We start from the raw sequence: 19,702 nt of genomic DNA, 5'->3' as shown, positions 1-19,702 counted from the left end.
TTTTTAACCGCAAACGTTAACATTGTTGCTTATGGGATTTTTTTATGGTATAGTTTAACCTATAACGGTATCCCAGTCGCCTATCTTGACGCAAAACCTCGAGTTCAAAAGTCGATCGATCGAGATAGTAAGTCAATCGATCGAGATAGAAAGTCGATCGATCGAGATATTAAATCGATCGATCGAGAAAAATAATTTGATGTGATATCCTTTCCCAGCCACCGTAAGAACGAAATATATAAGTAATTTTATTTTTTATTTTTATGCTGGCTGTATTCTTTTGACGTCATCAGTTTGTCACGTGGTATGAATCTGGAAATACACAGAAATAACATACATGCACGTTCTTGAGTCTATTCAGTACACATGCACACTGTCGTAAGTTATCTCACATATCTGTTCCGACCAATGCCCCACGACTATATTTCAAAGGTTGTGGTACGTGTTGTCCTATATGTGGCAAAGTGCATATAAAATACCCCGTGCTACTAATGGAAAATGTAGCAGATCTGAACACTAGTTGTCAGAATTACCACGTTTGATATCCAATATTCGATGATCTATTAACCATATATTCGGGGCGGGACGTAATGAAGGAAATGGAAATGGTTGTCCAGTGGGCCCACCGACAGGGATCGATCCTAGACCGACCGCGCATCAAGCAAACGCTTTACTACTGGGCTACGCCACGCCCCTACACTGTCAAGAAATGCATTGTTTATAGAGGTATTCGTATTCTATATGTAAAACAATTGTAAGTAAATTGTAATTTTAACAATGCAAAAATATTTTACTTGCCGTAAACCTTTTAAAAATTGCTACAAAGGATAGTTCCCATAACCTGTGATTAAATATATTACAAGTTTCTTTCTCTCCTACCTGAATTAACCCTTGTGATACAGAGGCGGACATTTTTTATTGCTAGGAACTGAAAAAGAAGAAACTAATTGTTAAAGTTGCACCCTGGCGTCACCGCGTCTGCAGAAAGAGTACTGATGTGGAGTTTCGATGAGTTTGCGTCAAATGGGAACCGCTGAAATGGCATATAACTCTGTAATCGATAAAGTTTAAATTTATATAAATTCATATAAAATATATACCAACTCAAATAAAAAACATTTGATAAAAAATATCAGTGTAAATAAAAACAATTATTTTACAATTATTAACATCAAATTGCATAATATGTTAAAAACATTTGGTAATTTTGACATAGTCATAGAGAGGAAACCCACTACATTGTCCCATTAGTAGCAAGGGATCTTTTATAATATACCATCCCACAGACAGGATAGCACATACAACGGCCATTGATGTGTCACGGCCTTTGATATACCAGTCGTGGTGCACAGGCTGGAACGAGAAATAGCCCAATGGAGAATGTTCTAATGTCTTGTGTCCGTCCGTTATGCTGGACTTTCAAGCTGGACTCATGGACGTTTTTTGTTTAACGACACCACTAGAGCACATTGATTGATTAGTCATCGGCTATTGGGTGTCAAATATTTGGTAATTCTGACAAGTAGTCTACAGGTGAAACTCGCTACATTTTTTTTTCATTAGCAGCAAGGGATCTTTTATATGCAGGCAGGACACCACAAACCACGGCCTTTGGTGTACCAGTCGTGGGTCACTGGTCGGGTAAAACAGAGTATGGGTCCAGCGATGGTGTTCGATCCTCCGACACAAACACTCCAGGCAAACACACTACCTACTGAGCTAGGTCCCTACCCCGCGCCCATCGGAAGCCAATGTTTGTTGTCTGTACGTGTCGCTATTAGCATTGTGCTTACAATGTACACGATTTGCACGCGCAGGTCGGACACCCGTTCTTCACTACACATCCGCACATACAGAGCTTGAACAGACACACGGGTCTACATCGCCGTCTTCCCCAGAATATGGCGTTAGCTGCCAAAAAAGAAAGAAAAAAAAGTTATAATGACAAATAAAAGGGGTAAACAAGAAAGACACCACACGGTGTGTGTGTGAGAGAGAGAGAGAGAGAGAGAGAGAGAGAGAGAGAGAGAGAGAGAGAGAGAGAGAGAGAGAGAGAGAGAGAGAGAGAGAGAGAGATGCAACCCGTTACCACTTGTGGAGCGCTAGTCGACACTGCACTATATATAGACCGTGGGCCCACTATAACCCCCTGCCCCCCCCCCCTCCCCATAGGGATTTTTCAAGATGAGTATATCTGTGAAGCCTATCCATAGACATATTCAAATCAGCTTGTCTGCAGGCAATCTGTTGGTGGGTGTGCCTGTAGGGCATGTTTGAGTGTAGGCACCCTATTTATTTTTAAAAGGGCAAATTTCTGATCAAGGTGAATGTTCCACCTAATTTTCGAAAATATTTGAAAATAATTCTGGACTATATCACTGTTTTTACTTTAAAGCTGGGTTACTGGTGAATGTATTCCACCAATTTGTTTTAATTTTTTGGCACCTGATGAAGTATAGTGAGTCATTGAATTTGATATGCCCTGAGTATTACAAACATAGTATATGAAAAAACTGCATGGCAATGTTGAAGTTAACATTCAGACATATTTTGAACAGGTTCAAGACCAAATTATGAATGCTATTCATGCTAAACTACATTTTCATAACAACAAACCACAAAGCAATGCGATATATGTGGTATTGATATAGTACTGGGGGTATACTCACCGTCAAAAGTAATGCAGTTCCTGATATATAATTCTCTATGTACATGTGTTTATACACACCATACTTAAAACGTTCTGAACCTTTTATTATTGTATTGTATTTAATATCTGAAAGCAACATTATTTAAATATGGTGCAGTACATGCTGTCTAAATCATTTACAAACATATAAAGTGAATTTACATATCATTCTATGCGAGTCTGCATTACATGTACAATTCACCTATCTCACAAGAGTCCATCTTACAATGGGCTGTTTTTTGTTTGCTTTTTGTAATATTTCAGAATTTCAGTTCTATTTATATGATGCTTAACTTTTGTTTTGGTGTATATAATTGACATCTACATGGAATATTGTCATCAGGCTAATATCTAGCACTATAAAAATCTAACTTTCATTCCCAATTCTCAATCATTTTATCTGACCTAAATATGATGTATGTAAAGTTCACAAATTTTATATTTTTAGATCCTTCTTTTTATTCTATAAAGTAGATGTTAATATCAACTACAAAACAATATAATATGTGGTATGAATAATTAAATACTTCTCAAAATAAGTTAGGCAATGCCAGAAATGTATTAATTTATACATACATATACTTTTTTATTATTAAACAAAAATTGACCTGAGTTTTTTTTAACATATTGAGGCTTCATTATCCAAATGTGGTTTGTATATACTATGTTCACACATTTATGAAGATGTCCCACTATTCTTAGTACCAGCCAATTGTAAGTATCTTTCCTCGGCATGTATGTTTTGAATTTACAATCCATCTATCTTACAGAAGTTTGTAATATTTTTAAAAACACATTTCTATTTAAATTGTACTTAATTTATGCTTAGGTGTATATAATTGACATCAAATATAGTCATCAGGCATATCTAGTACTTGACTTTCTTTCCTATATCATCTGACTCAATTATAATGTATTAACCATATGTCTGACGCCATATAACCGTAAATAAAATGTGTTGAGTGCGTCGTTAAATAAAACATTTCTTTCTTTCAAATATAATGTCTATTATGTTTACAATATCTGTAATTTCTTATTTTTCCTTTGGGCCTTTGCTCTTGTTCATCCCTCAATATGTCAACAGCTCTTGTAGCATCAGATCACAAACCATCCACTTCAGCTTCAGTATTTCGTTGGACATTTCTCAGCTCTGTCCATGTGGTTGAGGAATACTCTGGACTTTGTGACATGATTAATACCAAATGAGACCATGGCAGTTTGCTCTCTTGCAAATTGCTCTATTGGTACAGCATATTTTCAGGGAATATCTTCTGGATGGAAAGTTTGCAATTAATCCACAGTTTCATAATAACAGCATTCGTGGTCATGTGAAAGGGGTTCTTCCAAGCCATACTTGATCTAAGGAATCCCTACAAAGGTCTCAAGAGACTGGGAAACATTACTATAAATGAAAAAAGAAAACTGCCCACAGCTTTTTGGGAAGAGGGTTCTATTTGTGAGACAAAGTACATGTTTCAAATGCAAACCATGTCTGAGGGTGTTGTAAAGTACACAAGAAGATGCAGAGACAAAGATTATACTTCAATGTCTGTACATTGCTGCCAGTTCACCATCCCAGATACGAACATTTTTTATACACTCAACTTGGCAACAAGTGACATCTTACAGATGTGCACAGCATCATTAAGGATGCAGGGAAGACACCAACTAGCAATCCCAGCTGTGCTTGCCATTACTGGTTATGATACCAACATTGCTTTTATGCAGAATGGAAAACTGATGGTTTTGAATATTTTCAAGCAACACCAATACTTTCTTGAAATGGTTGATGTCCATATATTTAAGAAGTAGATCATTTCATATACCTTCTTTATGGGAGTACAGGTGCGAATAACACAAAAAAAACTATTATGACTTGAGAAATATCTGGAAATATTTGTTGTCAAACCAAGGATGATAATATTGAACTACAGTAGAGTATAAATCGGCCTTCTCCACTCTACATGTATGTATTCACTGAGAATGCACATAAAGAGAGCAAATTGCCAAGTTGTCATTTGATATCAGTCATACCAGGCAGTCCAGGTTATTCCCCAACCAAATGGCTGAGAAATTTCCGAAGGAACACTAGAGATGAAATAGTGACATTATACTATGAGAGCTGATGGACATACTGATGGAGGAACCAGAGCAGAGCCTGAAGAAGGAGAATACCAGAAATTGTGAACATGACAGACATATTTTATTTGCATCAAAATACAAAGGAATATGAAAGGAAGTCAAAACGTTCCTAGACAATATTTGATGTAGATACTAGTTATATACACCTGAGCATAAGTTAAGCACAATATAAAAACAAATCTAAACATATTACAAACACAGACTAGTATAAGATTAACTTCTGTGAGATAGATGAATTGTACACGTAATGCATAACAAATTACGGTAGGTACACAAAACTGATGTTTTAAATTGTTAACACTGGTGTTTAGTAAAGAGGGACATCTTCATAATATTGATGCACATACATGTTAATTAAGGGCTAGTAAACGTTCTTATATTATAATATAATTCTTTGTTACTGTCATATTATTTTAGCTAGTTTTGGTCATATATATGACTTCTAAACATTGTTTCAGTAAAATCTGACTGGTGATACACACAAAAAACGCTGAGTATTTCACTTATTTATGAAAAATATTGAAATGAGCATAGTATTTGTTACATATTTGTGCAGAATGATATTTGTCATTCTGTTCCCTCTAAATTGTTATTTAAATCATTAAGTTTAAGAACATGCCAACGGAAGAAGTTGTATTTTCCCCCCTATTTAAAAGAAAATGCTAAAATATCTATTGGCCCTTAATTAATTTTGTTGAGTATAGTATAGGCAGATATACTGAATCATATTTGAATAATACTGCCTCAATATATTAAATACAGTGCAATTTTTAATAATAAAAGGTTCAAGCAGCCCAAAGTATGTGTAAATATAGAAAATAATGCATTTCAGGCATTGCTTAACTTTTGCCGATGAGTATATCATTATTCATACCATATATTGCATTGTTATTTGGTTTGTTAATATTAACATCTAGTATAGGACGAATAACATTAATTTTAGCCTTATATCTGTTAAAATTTTATATGGATGACAACCATATCACTATATTTAATTTTTCCATATAGCATTTTTGGGACACAAAATACGCAATGGTACCCCTATTCAAATGGCGATATGTTTTTAATCCACCAACATTTTTGCTGCAGACAAGCAGATATTAAATTCATATATAATGGGGTATCTAAAAATACTTGTCTCCAAAAATCCCGGGGGGGGGGGGGGGGAGGGTTTCGGTATCTGGCCCATGGACTTATAAATGAAAGGTGTAAATTAAAATTAAATGTATACTCAGTCTTTTGTGTGTTTTTGTCACCTAATAAAGTATATGTATTATTTATGTTATAGTGAATAGGCATAATCGGAGATTGTGTATAATTTCTGAAATTTTCAGGTAATATGTGTAATGTCTGATTAACTGCAGTGTCTGGAATAAAAGATATATTGCTGTTTTATCATCGGGAGTAGCCTATGTGGCTGTAGCGGGTTGCATCTCTCTCTCTCTCTCTCTCTCTCTCTCTCTCTCTCTCTCTCTCTCTCTCTCTCTCTCTCTCTCTCTCTCTCTCTCTCTCTCTCTCTCTCTCTCCTGCTATCCTGGCTGTAGGAACGTACATATAAAAGATCCCTGGCTACTAATGAAAGATGTGGCTTGTTTCTTCTGAAGACTATACATGTTAGAATTATCAAATGTTTTTCATCCAATAGCTGACGATAATAATAATAATAATAATAATAATAATAATAAATTAATAAATCAACGTGAAATGAAATCAAACTTGTGAATGATTACCTTTAACCACACAACCCCGGACTCTGTCCATATATGGATGTGTTAGCAACACGTGTGTGTGCTTCCTGCTTGAATTGTGTTAGTCGTTACAAACAAATATATTATGTCAACCGTCATAATTAAAGCTACAGAATCGGGCATACTTTATTATAAGGCGGCACGTAGACCAGTGGTAAAACGCTCGCCTGGTGCGCGGTCCGTCTAGGATCGATCCCCGTCGGTGGGCCCATTTGGGCTATATTTCGCTCCATCCAGTGCACCACAACTGGTATGTCAAATGTCGTGGTTTGTGTTATCCTGTCTGTGGGATGTTACATAATATGAAAGATCCCTTGTTACTAAAGGAAAAATGCAGCGGGTTTCCTTTCTAAGACTAAGTGTTAGAATGACCAAATATTCGACTTGCAATAGCCGATAATTAATAAATCAATGTGCTCTAGTGGTGACTCAAAACAAAACAAACTTTAACTTTACTGTATTATTTACTAGCAACCATTTGTAATAGACATTCATTAATTTTACCATTAACATTGCTTTTGTTACGCTTGACCGCCATTCCTTGTTGTCGCCATTACACTGACATTAGGGGAGGGACGAGACGTAGCCCAGTGGTAAAGCGCTCGCTTGATGTGCGGTCGGTTTAGGATCGATCACTGTCAGTGGGCCCATTGGGCTATTTCTCTCCCCAGCCAGTGCACCACGACTGGTACACCAAAATGCTGTGGTATGTGCTATCCTGTCTATGGGATGGTGCATATAAAAGATCCCTTACTGCTAATCGAAATGAGTAGCCCATGAAGTGGCGACAGCGGGTTTCCTCCCTCAGTACAAGTGTGGTCCTTAACCATATGTCCGACGCCACATAACCGTAAAAAAAAAATGTGTTGAGTGCGTCGTTAAATAAACCATTTCTTTCCTTTCTTCCTAACATTAGGGGGAAGCGTGGTCTGGAAATGGGTGGTGGTGGTGGTGGTGGTGATGGTGGTGGTGGTGGTGGTTCGAATATATGAATCTGTCGGACCACAGAGGTGGATCCGAGGGGGAGTGAGCCAGAGGACTCATTCCACATAAATATATTCAAGTGCCTCTTTTTCCCCGAATTGTTAAAAAACATTTTTATTGGGTTGCACTTTTCACGAGTTGTGCATGTGACCTTTTCCCTCCCAAATATTTTGTCTACTTTTCGCTGGGCACCTATATGCATACCCTAATATTACACTGTAAACACATTCGTTTTTTCCTCCGCTGAGTATATGCGTGTGTGTGCGTGTGTGTGTGTGTGTGTGTGTCTTGGGGTGTGTGGGGGCTACGGTTGGTCTAGACCCCCAAAACTCCCTTGTCTACACCCATGATGTTACTTTAGTCCTTATATATTATTGTGTATTCTAAAATTGAAAAATAGTCAGCTATTTTATTGACGACATGATTTATTTTGATTAGAGGCAGTTGACGATAACCGTTAAAGGGACACGCCCTAGTTACGGCTAGTTGTTAACCATTACGGCGTTGTTTTTCACTATTAAACCCATTTTTTCACAAATAAAATTGCACTTTACTTACATTTTATTATTTAGAATACACATTTCCATTCACCTGAAGTGCTTTTTGGTAATCATGGTAATCCTGATGTTTATAAAACCACGAAATGCATATTTTGTATTTCTTAAAAATCCGCGTGCACTCGAGAAAAAACCGTTAAGCAAGCGAGGTCCAATCTATTTTTAGAGGGAATCTTCCTGTGTAAACGTCACAGACGTTGGTATACTACGTGACCGTTATCATTTTGGTTCGGTTTGTTTTCTCGTGCACGGTTCGCGCAATTAACATCCGATTTGTTGTCGTTTGCTTGTTGTTCATTTGTGAGATTTTTCTTCACAATTCGTGAACATTTTCTGTAATAATAAAGTTCAGACAAGTAAGTATCTCAATACAAAACGTTACAAACCCTTAAAACCAATAATTTTGCTAAGTCTTACGATATCTGGAGAGGGGATACAACAAGGACAGAACAGTTGGAACATGTCCAGGAGAGGTGAAAGGAACGCACCCCAAGTCTGTGCGCACTCTGTGAAATTTGTCGTGACGTAGGCATTGTTGTGCTTCGAGCGACATCTACCGGTGACATCAGAATACTAACTTTCAAAATTATTTCAAGCAATTGGGACATGGGGATTCGCATGGTATTTATCGATATAAAACCTGCTTTTTCACTCCATTTGATAAAAACGTGATCTAACTGTGTTACAGGTTTGTAGATTAACCAAATTATAATTTATTTTCGCTGGATGGAACTAGGGCGTGCGGCTTTAACAACTTGCACACACGTTTATTAAAATCATAGTCGAGTTTGTATTTTGCATTAGTAAATGTTAAAATATCATGATGTGAGACTGTGAGTACATTAAAACTGTAGTTTTGTTTGTATTTTGTAGTAGTAAATGGTAAAATATCATGATGTGAGACTGTGAGTACATTAAAACTGTAGTTTTGTTCGTATTGTGCAGTAGTAAATGGTAAAATATCATGATGTGAGACTGTGAGTACATTAAAACTGTAGTTTTGTTCGTATTTTGCAGTAGTAAATGGTAAAATATCATGATGTGAGACTGTGAGTACATTAAAACTGTAGCTTTGTTTGTATTTTGCAATAGTAAATGTTAAAATATCATGATGTGAGACTGTGAGTACATTAAAACTGTAGTTGTGTTTGTATTTTGCATTAGTAAATGGTAAAATATCATGATGTGAGACTGTGAGTACATTAAAACTGTAGCTTTGTTTGTATTTTGCAGTAGTAAATGTTAAAATATCATGATGTGAGACTGTGAGTACATTAAAACTGTAGTTGTGTTTGTATTTTGCATTAGTAAATGGTAAAATATCATGATGTGAGACTGTGAGTACATTAAAACTGTAGCTTTGTTTGTATTTTGCAGTAGTAAATGTTAAAATATCATGATGTGAGACTGTGAGTACATTAAAACTGTAGTTGTGTTTGTATTTTGCATTAGTAAATGTTAAAATATGGTGAATTGAGATTGTGAGTTTATTAAAACTGTAGTTGTGTTTGTATTTTGTAGTAGTAAATGTTGTTAAAATATGGTACGGTGAGATTGTGAGTTTCTTAAAACCGTAGTTGTGTTTGTATTCTGTAGTAGTAAATGTTGTTATAATATGGTGAAGCGAGATTGTGAGTTTATTAAAACTGTAGGTGTGTTTGTATTTTGCATTAGTAAATGTTAAAATATGGTATGGTGAGATTGTGAGTTTATTAAAACTGTAGGTTTGGTTATATTTGGTATTAGTAAATTATGTTATAATATTGTGAAGCGAGATTGTGAGTTTATTAAAACTGTAGGTGTGTTTGTATTTGGTATTAGTAAATTATGTTATAATATTGTGAAGCGAGATTGTGAGTTTATTAAAACTGTAGTTGTGTTTGTATTTTGCATTAGTAAATGTTAAAATATGGTATGATGAGATTGTGAGTTTATTAAAACTGTAGTTTTGTTTTTATTTGGTATTAGTAAATTATGTTATAATATTGTGAAGCGAGATTGTGAGTTTATTAAAACTGTAGTTGTGTTTGTATTTTGCATTAGTAAATGTTAAAATATGGTATGGTGAGATTGTGAGTTTATTAAAACTGTAGGTTTGTTTTTATTTGGTATTAGTAAATTATGTTATAATATGGTGAAGCGAGATTGTGAGTTTATTAAAACTGTAGTTGTGTTTTTATTTGGTATTAGTAAATTATGTTATAATATGGTGAAGCGAGATTGTGAGTTTATTAAAACTGTAGGTTTGTTTTTATTTGGTATTAGTAAATTATGTTATAATATGTTGAAGCGAGATTGTGAGTTTATTAAAACTGTAGGTTTGTTTTTATTTGGTATTAGTAAATTATGTTATAATATGGTGAAGCGAGATTGTGAGTTTATTAAAACTGTAGGTTTGTTTTTATTTGGTATTAGTAAATTATGTTATAATATGGTGAAGCGAGATTTTGCATTGGTAAATGATGTCATACTATGATGAGTTTCTAATTATGCGCTGATGTCGTCGTAATTAAAAGTCACACCTCGTGGTCCGCGATCAACGTGGTAAACGGTGTGAAGTCCTGTTCCGACCCGGAGTCGGCCTTCTATTAAAACAGCAGAGACAGAGAAAGAATTTTAGACTCTTACTATTGACTGGTCTAAACTCGTCATGAAGTCACTTGTACTCAGTCTGTTGTTGGTATTTGTGTTGCTCAGTGTTACCGGTAAGTATAATAAACTGTATTATATATATACTCTTTAAAAAAAGTAGGGGAACTCTAATAAGAATTTACAATTGTCAAAATTGTAAGGTATATTACCTGTGGGGAATGGTTATATGATAATAGTGAATTAATTGGGCAAACATTACAACCGGTAGTTCAGTATTACAGTAGGTTTTATGACCTGAAGAACGATTGGGGTCAGAAGTGAAATTTGAAAGTTGATGTTTTTTTATCAGTAAATCGCAAATTCAAACAATAAAAATGACTAAAAACAAAACAATTACAACTGTATGATCAACAGAATGAAAAGGATTGACAGAAATAATGTTCCATATTGATTAACGGACCTTCCTGGAAATTGTCAAAATCGAGAATGACACCCCACGCACGTGTACGGGGCAACTGCGTGATGCATGTGCAAACTGTGGAATGTGTTTCGGTGTATTGATAAACAGACCTGAACGTTCTTTACTAGGATGTCTGTGCTCAAAACGTATGTTTTAATATTTCAGGTTCCCCTACTTTTTTTGAAGAGTATAATAATAATTTGTCTTTTATTAATGTATTACATGAAAGATAATATTTACAGTTTATTGTGCTGTTCCCTTTGACCTCATCCTGTGCAGAAATACGATTTAGATTGTTGGTACCCTCCCCCCACCAGTCTACAATCCTGGCTACGTTAGTGGAGGCAATTGACAAAGTCAGAATGACGACAAATCGTCCTCACATTATTAATAAAACACTGATATAATTGTAAAGTTTTTAAAACACTTTGACTTCTATACAAAGTTTTAAAATATACTTACCTTGATTTTATATATTGTATTATACCTTTCCCCCACGTGGTTTTACATGAATATATATAGATAATGTTTCCATATACTTACCATTTGTGACACTCAATAGCCGATATGTGTTTTTGTGCTGGGGTGTCGTTAAACAAACATTCATTCATTCATTCCTAACACTGATAGGCCGTAGTGTTAAGATGGTATTTTGACTGTCTTGACAGAGATACGATTTTGAAAAAGCTAATGGTTTTGTCTTTCAGATTAAATTAAAACAATTTTGATGTAATTTGAAAATAGTTTCTGCCCATATCTGTCCCCAAAAGGTTTGTTTTGTTTAACGACACCACAAGAGCACATTGATTAATTAATCATCGGCTATTGGATGTCAAACATTTGACAATTTTTACGTATAGTCTAAGAGAACAAACCCGCTACATTATTTTCCATAAATAGCAAAGGATCTTTTATATGTACCACCCCACATACAGGATAGCACATACCACGGCCTTTGATCTACCAGTCGTAGTGCATTGGCTCGAACGAGAAATAGCTCAATGGGTCCACCGACGGGGATCGATCCCAGACCGACCGTGCATCAATATCTATCTATTCAAATGCTATTCGCTTCGAAGAAATTATGGGGCAGGACGTAGCCCAGTGGTAAAGCGTTCGCTTGATGCGCGGTCGGTCTAGGATCGATCCACTTCGGTGGACCCATTGGCCTATTTCTCGTTCCAGCCAGTGTTCCACAACTGGTATAACAGAGTCCGTGATATGTACTATCCTGTCTGTGGGATAGAACATACAAAAGATCCCTTGTTGCTAATCGAAAATAGCCCATAAAGTGGCGGCAGCGGGTTTCCTCTCTCAATATTTGTGTGGTCCTTAACCATATGTCTGACGCCATAAAACCGTAAATGAAATGTGTTGAGTGAAAGAAAGAAAGAAATGTTTTATTTAACGACGCACTCAACACATTTTATTTACGGTTATATGGCGTCAGACATATGGTTAAGGACCACACAGATTCTAAGAGGAAACCCGCTGTCGCCACTACATGGGCTACTCTTCCGATTAGCAGCAAGGGATCTTTTATTTGCGCTTCCCACAGGCAGGATAGCACAAACCATGGCCTTTGTTGAACCAGTTATGGATCACTGGTCGGTGCAAGTAGTTGACACCTACCCATTGAGCCTTGCGGAGCACTCACTCAGGGTTTGGAGTCAGTATCTGGATTAAAAATCCCATGCCTCGACTGGGATCCGAACCCAGTACCTACCAGCCTGTAGACCGATGGCCTGCCACGACGCTACCGAGGCCGGTTGTGTTGAGTGCGTCGTTAAATAAAACATTTCCTTCCTTGGAAGAAATTACGTTTTTGTTGTTGTTGTTGTTGTTGTTGTTGTTGTTGTGTCAACTGCATATATAAAATACCCATTGTTGCTGCTGTTGGTTCTCCTGAACACAGTGTGTCAGTATTCTCAAATGTATGACATGCAGTTGCCGATGATTGCTTTAGTGGTGTCATTTTGATTAAACAAACGTTTTAATTAAACGTTTTAATTATTTCTGTCTTTCTGTCTTCCCCTGTCCCTCCCTATTTGTCTCTCTACCCTTCTCTCTGTGTATCATTCTGTATCTACCAGCCTCGGTGGCGTCCTGGTTAGGTCATCGGTCTACAGGCTGATAGGTACTGGGTTCGGATCCCAGTCGAGGCATGGGATTTTTAATCCAGATACCGACTCCAAACCCTGAGTGAGTGCTCCGCAAGGCTCAATGGGTAGGTGCAAACCACTTGCACCGACCAGTGATCCATAACTGGTTCAACAAAGGCCATGGTTTGTGATATCCTGCCTGTGGGAAGCGCAAATAAAAGATCCCTTGCTGCTTGTCGTAAAAGTGTAGCGGGTTTCCTCTAAAAAACAATGTCCGAACATCCCCTGGATTACCCCTTTTATTTCTCATTATAATATTGCTATTATTATATATAAGCTTTTTTTTTTTTTTTTTTTTTACAGCTAACGCCATATTCTGGGGAAGACGGCGCTGTAGACCCGTGTGTCTGTTCATGCGCTGTATGTGCGGACGTGTAGTGAAGAACGGGTGTCCGACCTGCGCGTGCAAATCGTGTACATTGTAAGCACAATGATAATAGCGACACGTACAAACAACAAATATGGGCTTCCGATGGGCGCGGGGGAGGGATCTAGCTGCCTGGAGTGCTTGCGTCGGAGGCTCGAACCCCATCGCTGGACCCATACTCTGTTTTCCCCGACCAGTGACCCACGACTGGTATATCAAAGGCCGTGGTTTGTGGTGTCCTGCCTGTGAGAAAATGCATATAAAAGATCTCTTGCTGCTAATGAAAAAAAGAATGTAGCGGGTTTCCTCTGATGACTACTTGTCACTATTACCATTACAATGTGCTCTAGTGGTGTCGTTAAACAAAATAACGTCCAGCTTGAAAGTCCAGCATAACGGACGGACACAAGGCATTAGAACATTCTCCATTGGGCTATTTCTCGTTCCAGGCTGTGCACCACGACTGGTATATCAAAGGCCGTGGTATGTGCTATCCTGTCTGGGATGGTGCATATAAGGATCCCTTGCTACTAATGGAAACATGTTGCAGGTTTCCTTTCTAAGACTATATGTCAAAATTACCCTATGTTTGACATCCAATAGCCGATGATTCATAACATTTTCAATATGCTCCAGTGGTGTCGTTAAACAAAACAAACTACTATATGTCAAAATTACCCTATGTTTGACATCCAATAGCCGATGATTCATAACATTTTCAATATGCTCCAGTGGTGTCGTTAAACAAAACAAACTACTATATGTCATAATTACCCTATGTTTGACATCCAATAGCCGATGATTCATAACATTTTCAATATGCTCCAGTGGTGTCGTTAAACAAAACAAACTTTAACTTTTTTTTAAAACATGCTCTATTTAGTAAGAACACTGCCGCGGAGCCCCCTCCCCCTTCACAAACCCTGGATCCGCGCCTGACGACATACAAAATGTCTTGACTACTGTGAGCTGTGAATTACATGCCGAATGGAAGTCATGTGTACTGGGCCTAAACACAATTTCATTTCAGAGATTTATATGAAAAGTTAAAGTTTTTTTTTTTATGTGACACCACTAGAGCACAATAATTTACAACCGTGTCCGGTGTATCGCCGCGTCCGGTGATTCGGCGCACTTGGTATTTTGCTTAAGTATGCTTAGGAAGTTGTCATGTTGTCTGGGTTTTTAACGGATTAAAGTTCAATTCCTTTTTTAATGGTTAATCAAGTATCAACATATTTATTGTTAAGGGTGCAATATTTTTATTTTATTAGAATTATCAATAATTGTATCATAATTTCAAAATAAATCATTCACCTGTTTTTGTGTATATAAACGCGAAGTAGGTCAGCCTTATTGATATTAAGAATTTTAAAACCAGTCTAAAAACACCTTTCCCGCATTTTAAAAAGTATAGTAAACGGTATAAATGTAATTATTTTTGTTCGGTTATTTTTATTTAAACTGAAAAGGAAAACACAGACAAATGCAAACAAAACGAAAGTTTTAAACCTTAATTGACAGTCATTCCAGTTCACAATTGTCACATTGTTATACAAAATAAAAGTGAAATAAGATCCACGTGTTTGCACAATCTACCCGAGAAAAATAAAATCCATGTAGGCATCTTAGCCATGCATGACAGTGAACATGTATGCATCTGCAGATGATCACGAGATGGGTCATGTGTGATCGTTCATTTTCATAGTAATATTTTTAACAAGACAAAACAAAAAAGTACTAAAATAATTCTGGGACAATAGGGTAGCGTTTATGGGCTAAAAGTGAGGTCATGGGCGGTCTATAAATAGCGGGGTCAACGATCCACATCTACTGCGCCGAATCACCGGACATGCAAATCGTTTTGGATACAAGGGGGGTGTCTTTATTTATGCGCCATTTAAAAATGTTTATTCACTACAGACATAAAACAATGTGTAGTGTAATTCAGATAAGCACTGCTTCATTGGTGTGAGACACATTTTATTAAGTATTTCACAGTGTTCACATAGAAAATGGTCTTTGAATGCTTAGGTGCGCCGATACATCGGACAGCATTGTATTAATCATCAGCTATTGGATGTCAAATATTTGGTAATTCTGACATATAGTCTTAGAGAGGAAACCCGCTACATGTTTCAATTCGTAGCAAGGGATCTTTTATATGCATGATCCCACAGACAGGATAGCACATATCTCGGCATTCGATATACCAGTCGTGGCGAACTGGCTGAAACGAGAAATAACCCAATGGGCCCACCGACGGGGATCGATCCCACATCGACCGCGCATCAGGCCAGCGCTTTACCACATCCCATCCCCCATATTTATAGGACGACTAGAATTTTTAACATGTAATAATGATGGGAAGGGAGTTTTGATCGTGTTTAAAGAGTCAGTGTATAAAGTTTTAAGTTTGCACACCATCATTAATTACCCCATGCAGTTCAATTCAATTTCTATGTCAGAATATATTCTGTGAAAAATGCAACACTATCAAGAGGGTCATGTGACTACTAGTTTTAGGGAATGATCTCCCTTGACAAGTACCTATATATATATATATATATATCATATGCCGTAGACTACGGCTACTTGGTGACATTGACGAGGAGGACGCCGTGGATCAGCCCAACAACAACAACTGGACAAAATCCCCCGGAACAACAAGCCTTGCCTACTGGTGTCAACACAATTGCACGAGTCTCCCCTGGATTGTCATGCCACGACCAGAAGAGGTCAGGCCCTTTCTAAAGGGCCCTATGGGCAACCTAGGGAGACACCACAGCATCTTAGAGGTCTAATTAACGAGTTACTCTCGATTCATTAATGTCAAAACCTATACTAGTTCTGCCATTTACTTTTTGACCGACCGTTCAAAATTGCGCCAAATTTCCTCAATCAAAATTGCGCACCTTTTCTCTTTGGCATATAATTGCTCCATTCAAAATTCCATAGCATCCCCCCCCACCCCCCCCCCCCCTCGCCTGCTGGTGCTCTTTTGCACCTGCCAGTGCAGGCGGTTCCTCCTCTCCCCCCCCCACCTTTCCTGTCATAGACGGAGGAGCCGGCCAAGGCCGGCTCTTGTGCCCATGACAGGCTTGTTCTGAATGTGCACGTAAAACCCTATGACCTGACCAGACTACGGCCTGAGTGTAAATAAAGTTCAGTTCAGTGACGTCAGCATGCAACTTTAAAGGGACATTCCTGAGTTTGCTGCAATTTTAAAGATGTTATCGACAGACAGAGACTTTTTAACGATTGTAATTACATATCAAATATATTTTTTCTGCATAAAACATTAATGGCTGTATATTAAACGTGTTTCTGATCGTTCTAAAAATTTGTACTAGGTTAAATTTAATTTTATTTCCTAAAATATATTTTTTCGTACGTACGAAATTATTTGAAGACAAAATCCAGATTGGGCTTCTTACAAATATTAAGACGACCAGAAACACATTGAATATACAGACACTGATATTCTAAGCAAGAAAATATATTTAATATGCAAGTTTAATCGTAGAAATATTTTATTAGTCGGAAACATCTTACAATGCAGCAAACTCAGGAATGTCCCTTTAACACTAAACTTCTTCTTTTTCAGTTCCTAGCAATACAAAATGTCCGCATCTGTGTCACAAGGGTTAATTCAGGTAGGAGAGAAAGAATCTTGTTATATATTTAATCACAGGTATAGTTTCAGTATTTATGGGAACTATCCTGAGTTTGGAGCCATTGTAAAAGGTTATCGGCAAATAAAATATTTTTGCTTTGTTAAAATTATACCTTACTAGGGCCTCCACCAGTCCAAAATATTAGAATCGAGTACGGTACTCGAGGGTGAAACTCGAACCGGACCCGAGTACCCGGGATAATAGATAATAATGAAACTACGGAATAAAATAAAATAGCATTATGCAACTTAATTTGGGGAGGAGCGAGACGTAGCCCAGTGGTACAGCGCTCGCTTGATGCACAGTCGGTTTGGGATCGATCCCCGTCAATTTGGGCTATTTCTCGTTCCATACAGTGCACCACAACTGGTGTATCAAAGGCTGTGGTATGTACTATCCTGTCTGTGGGGTGGTGTATATAAAAGATACCTTGCTGTTAATCGAAAAGAGTAGCCCATGAAGTGGTGACAGCGGGTTTCCTCTCTCAATATCTGCGTGGTTCTTAACCATATTTCTGATATGTGCGTCGTTAAATAACACATTCCTTCTTCTTCTTGACATTGTAATGTTTTGTATATTTTGTCTAAAATAATTTCAAACGTACGAATTTTTTATTTCTTCCAAAGGCCAAACACAAATTGAAATAATTTGACCAACGGTCATTTAAAATACATATTTGAATGCTTCATAGTAGTTTTTTAAAAACTAGAAAAAGCAGAATGTGTGATTAAAGTTAGTTTGTTGTTTAATGACACCACTAGAGCTCATTGATTTATTAATCATCTGCTACTGGATGTAACACATTTGGTAATTTTGATATATAGTCTCAGAGACGAAACCCGCTAGACTTTTCCATTAGTAGCATGGGATCTTTTATATGTATCATCCCACAGACAGGATAGCACATACCATGGCCTTTGATATACCAGTCGTCGTACACTGGCTAGAACGAGAAATAGCCCAATTGGCCCACCAATGGGGATCGATCTCAAACCGACCGCGCATCAAGCGAGCGTTGTACCACTGGACGACATCCCGCCCCGAATGTAGGATTAATTAATCATCGAATATTGGAGGTCAAACGTGGTAATTCTGACAGCTAGAACCGGTCTCGGTGGCGTCGTGGTAGGCCATCGGTCTACAGGCTGGTAGGTACTGGGTTCGGATCCCAGTCGAGGCATGGGATTTTTAATCCAGATACCGACTCCAAACCCTGAGTGAGTGCTCCGCAAGGCTCAATGGGTAGGTGTAAACCACTTGCACCGACCAGTGATCCATAACTGGTTCAACAAAGGCCATGGTTTGTGCTATCCTGCCTGTGGGAAGCGCAAATAAAAGATCCCTTGCTGCTAATCGGAAGAGTAGCCCATGTAGTGGCGACAGCGGGTTTCCTCTCAAAATCTGTGTGGTCCTTAACCATATGTTTGAGGCCATATAACCGTAAATAAAATGTGTTGAGTGCGTCGTTAAATAAAACATTCCTTTCTTTCTTTCTGACAGCTAAGGAAACCTGATACATTTTCCATTAGTAGCAAGGGTATTTTATATGCACTTTCCCACAGCCAGGACAGCACGTACCACGACCTTTGAAATATAGTCGTGAGACATTGGTTGTAACAGATATGTCAGATAACTTACGACAGTGTGCCTGCATACTGATTACACTGAAGTACGTACATGTATGTTATTTATGTGTATTTCCAGATTCATACCACGTGACAAACTGATGACGTTCGAAAGAATACAGCCAGCATAAAAATAAAACATAAAATTGCTTATATGTTTCGTTTTTGTTAAAACGTTTAATGTATGGGTTTAAAACTATATTATCGCATATTTAAAACTAAATACTCCTACCCAAAATGTAACAAGGAATCTTTAAAGGCGTACTATCACGGATTTAAGGACCGTATTTCTCCAAAAGCGGATAATAAATGAAAATTACATTAATGTTTGGAAACCAAATCTGGCTATTGAATCACCTTAACTAATCCATGATGGAGTGAAATCCATGTCAATCCTCTTGGCAATATTAGTTTTTAAATTATAGACCATTGCCATAATTCAATTTTTTTTTTTTTTACAAAATATCATTAATAAGTGGAGTATGATAGTTACGTAGATTGTTGAATAAAGTACATTTAGGGACGAATCAAATACATATGTTTCACGTAATACTTTGTTACGCCATTTAATAGGTCAGTGGTCTGTGACAATATGCCTTTAATACGCACTTTCCGATATACATGACTACATCATTGACATTTTTCTTTTTTATTGTATTTTCCGAGGGAGCATGACTCGACCTCTCCCCTTAGTTCTAG

The 19,702-nt window shown here is 37.3% G+C and overlaps 2 long non-coding RNA genes across 2 annotated transcripts; one reads left to right on the top strand and one right to left on the bottom strand.

The window, feature by feature from the left end:
• Positions 1–239: 239 nt before the first annotated feature.
• LOC121373542 lies at positions 240–2,033 on the bottom strand. The gene is made up of 3 exons (XR_005958091.1): positions 1,794–2,033; positions 880–928; positions 240–312 (listed from the first exon to the last, which is right to left on the bottom strand). It is a non-coding gene; the product is annotated as an uncharacterized LOC121373542 (long non-coding RNA).
• An 8,634-nt stretch (positions 2,034–10,667) lies between these two features.
• LOC121373541 lies at positions 10,668–19,154 on the top strand. Its single transcript, XR_005958090.1, has 4 exons — positions 10,668–10,825; positions 13,638–13,755; positions 17,309–17,357; positions 19,083–19,154. It is a non-coding gene; the product is annotated as an uncharacterized LOC121373541 (long non-coding RNA).
• The last annotated feature ends 548 nt before the right edge of the window (positions 19,155–19,702 follow it).

Source organism: Gigantopelta aegis, chromosome 5 (genome assembly GCF_016097555.1).
Source record: "Gigantopelta aegis isolate Gae_Host chromosome 5, Gae_host_genome, whole genome shotgun sequence".
NCBI classification, from domain to species: Eukaryota; Metazoa; Mollusca; class Gastropoda; order Neomphalida; family Peltospiridae; genus Gigantopelta; species Gigantopelta aegis.
The sequence above is the reverse complement of the archived record's forward strand: the minus strand, read 5'-3'. Positions and strand labels throughout refer to the sequence as shown.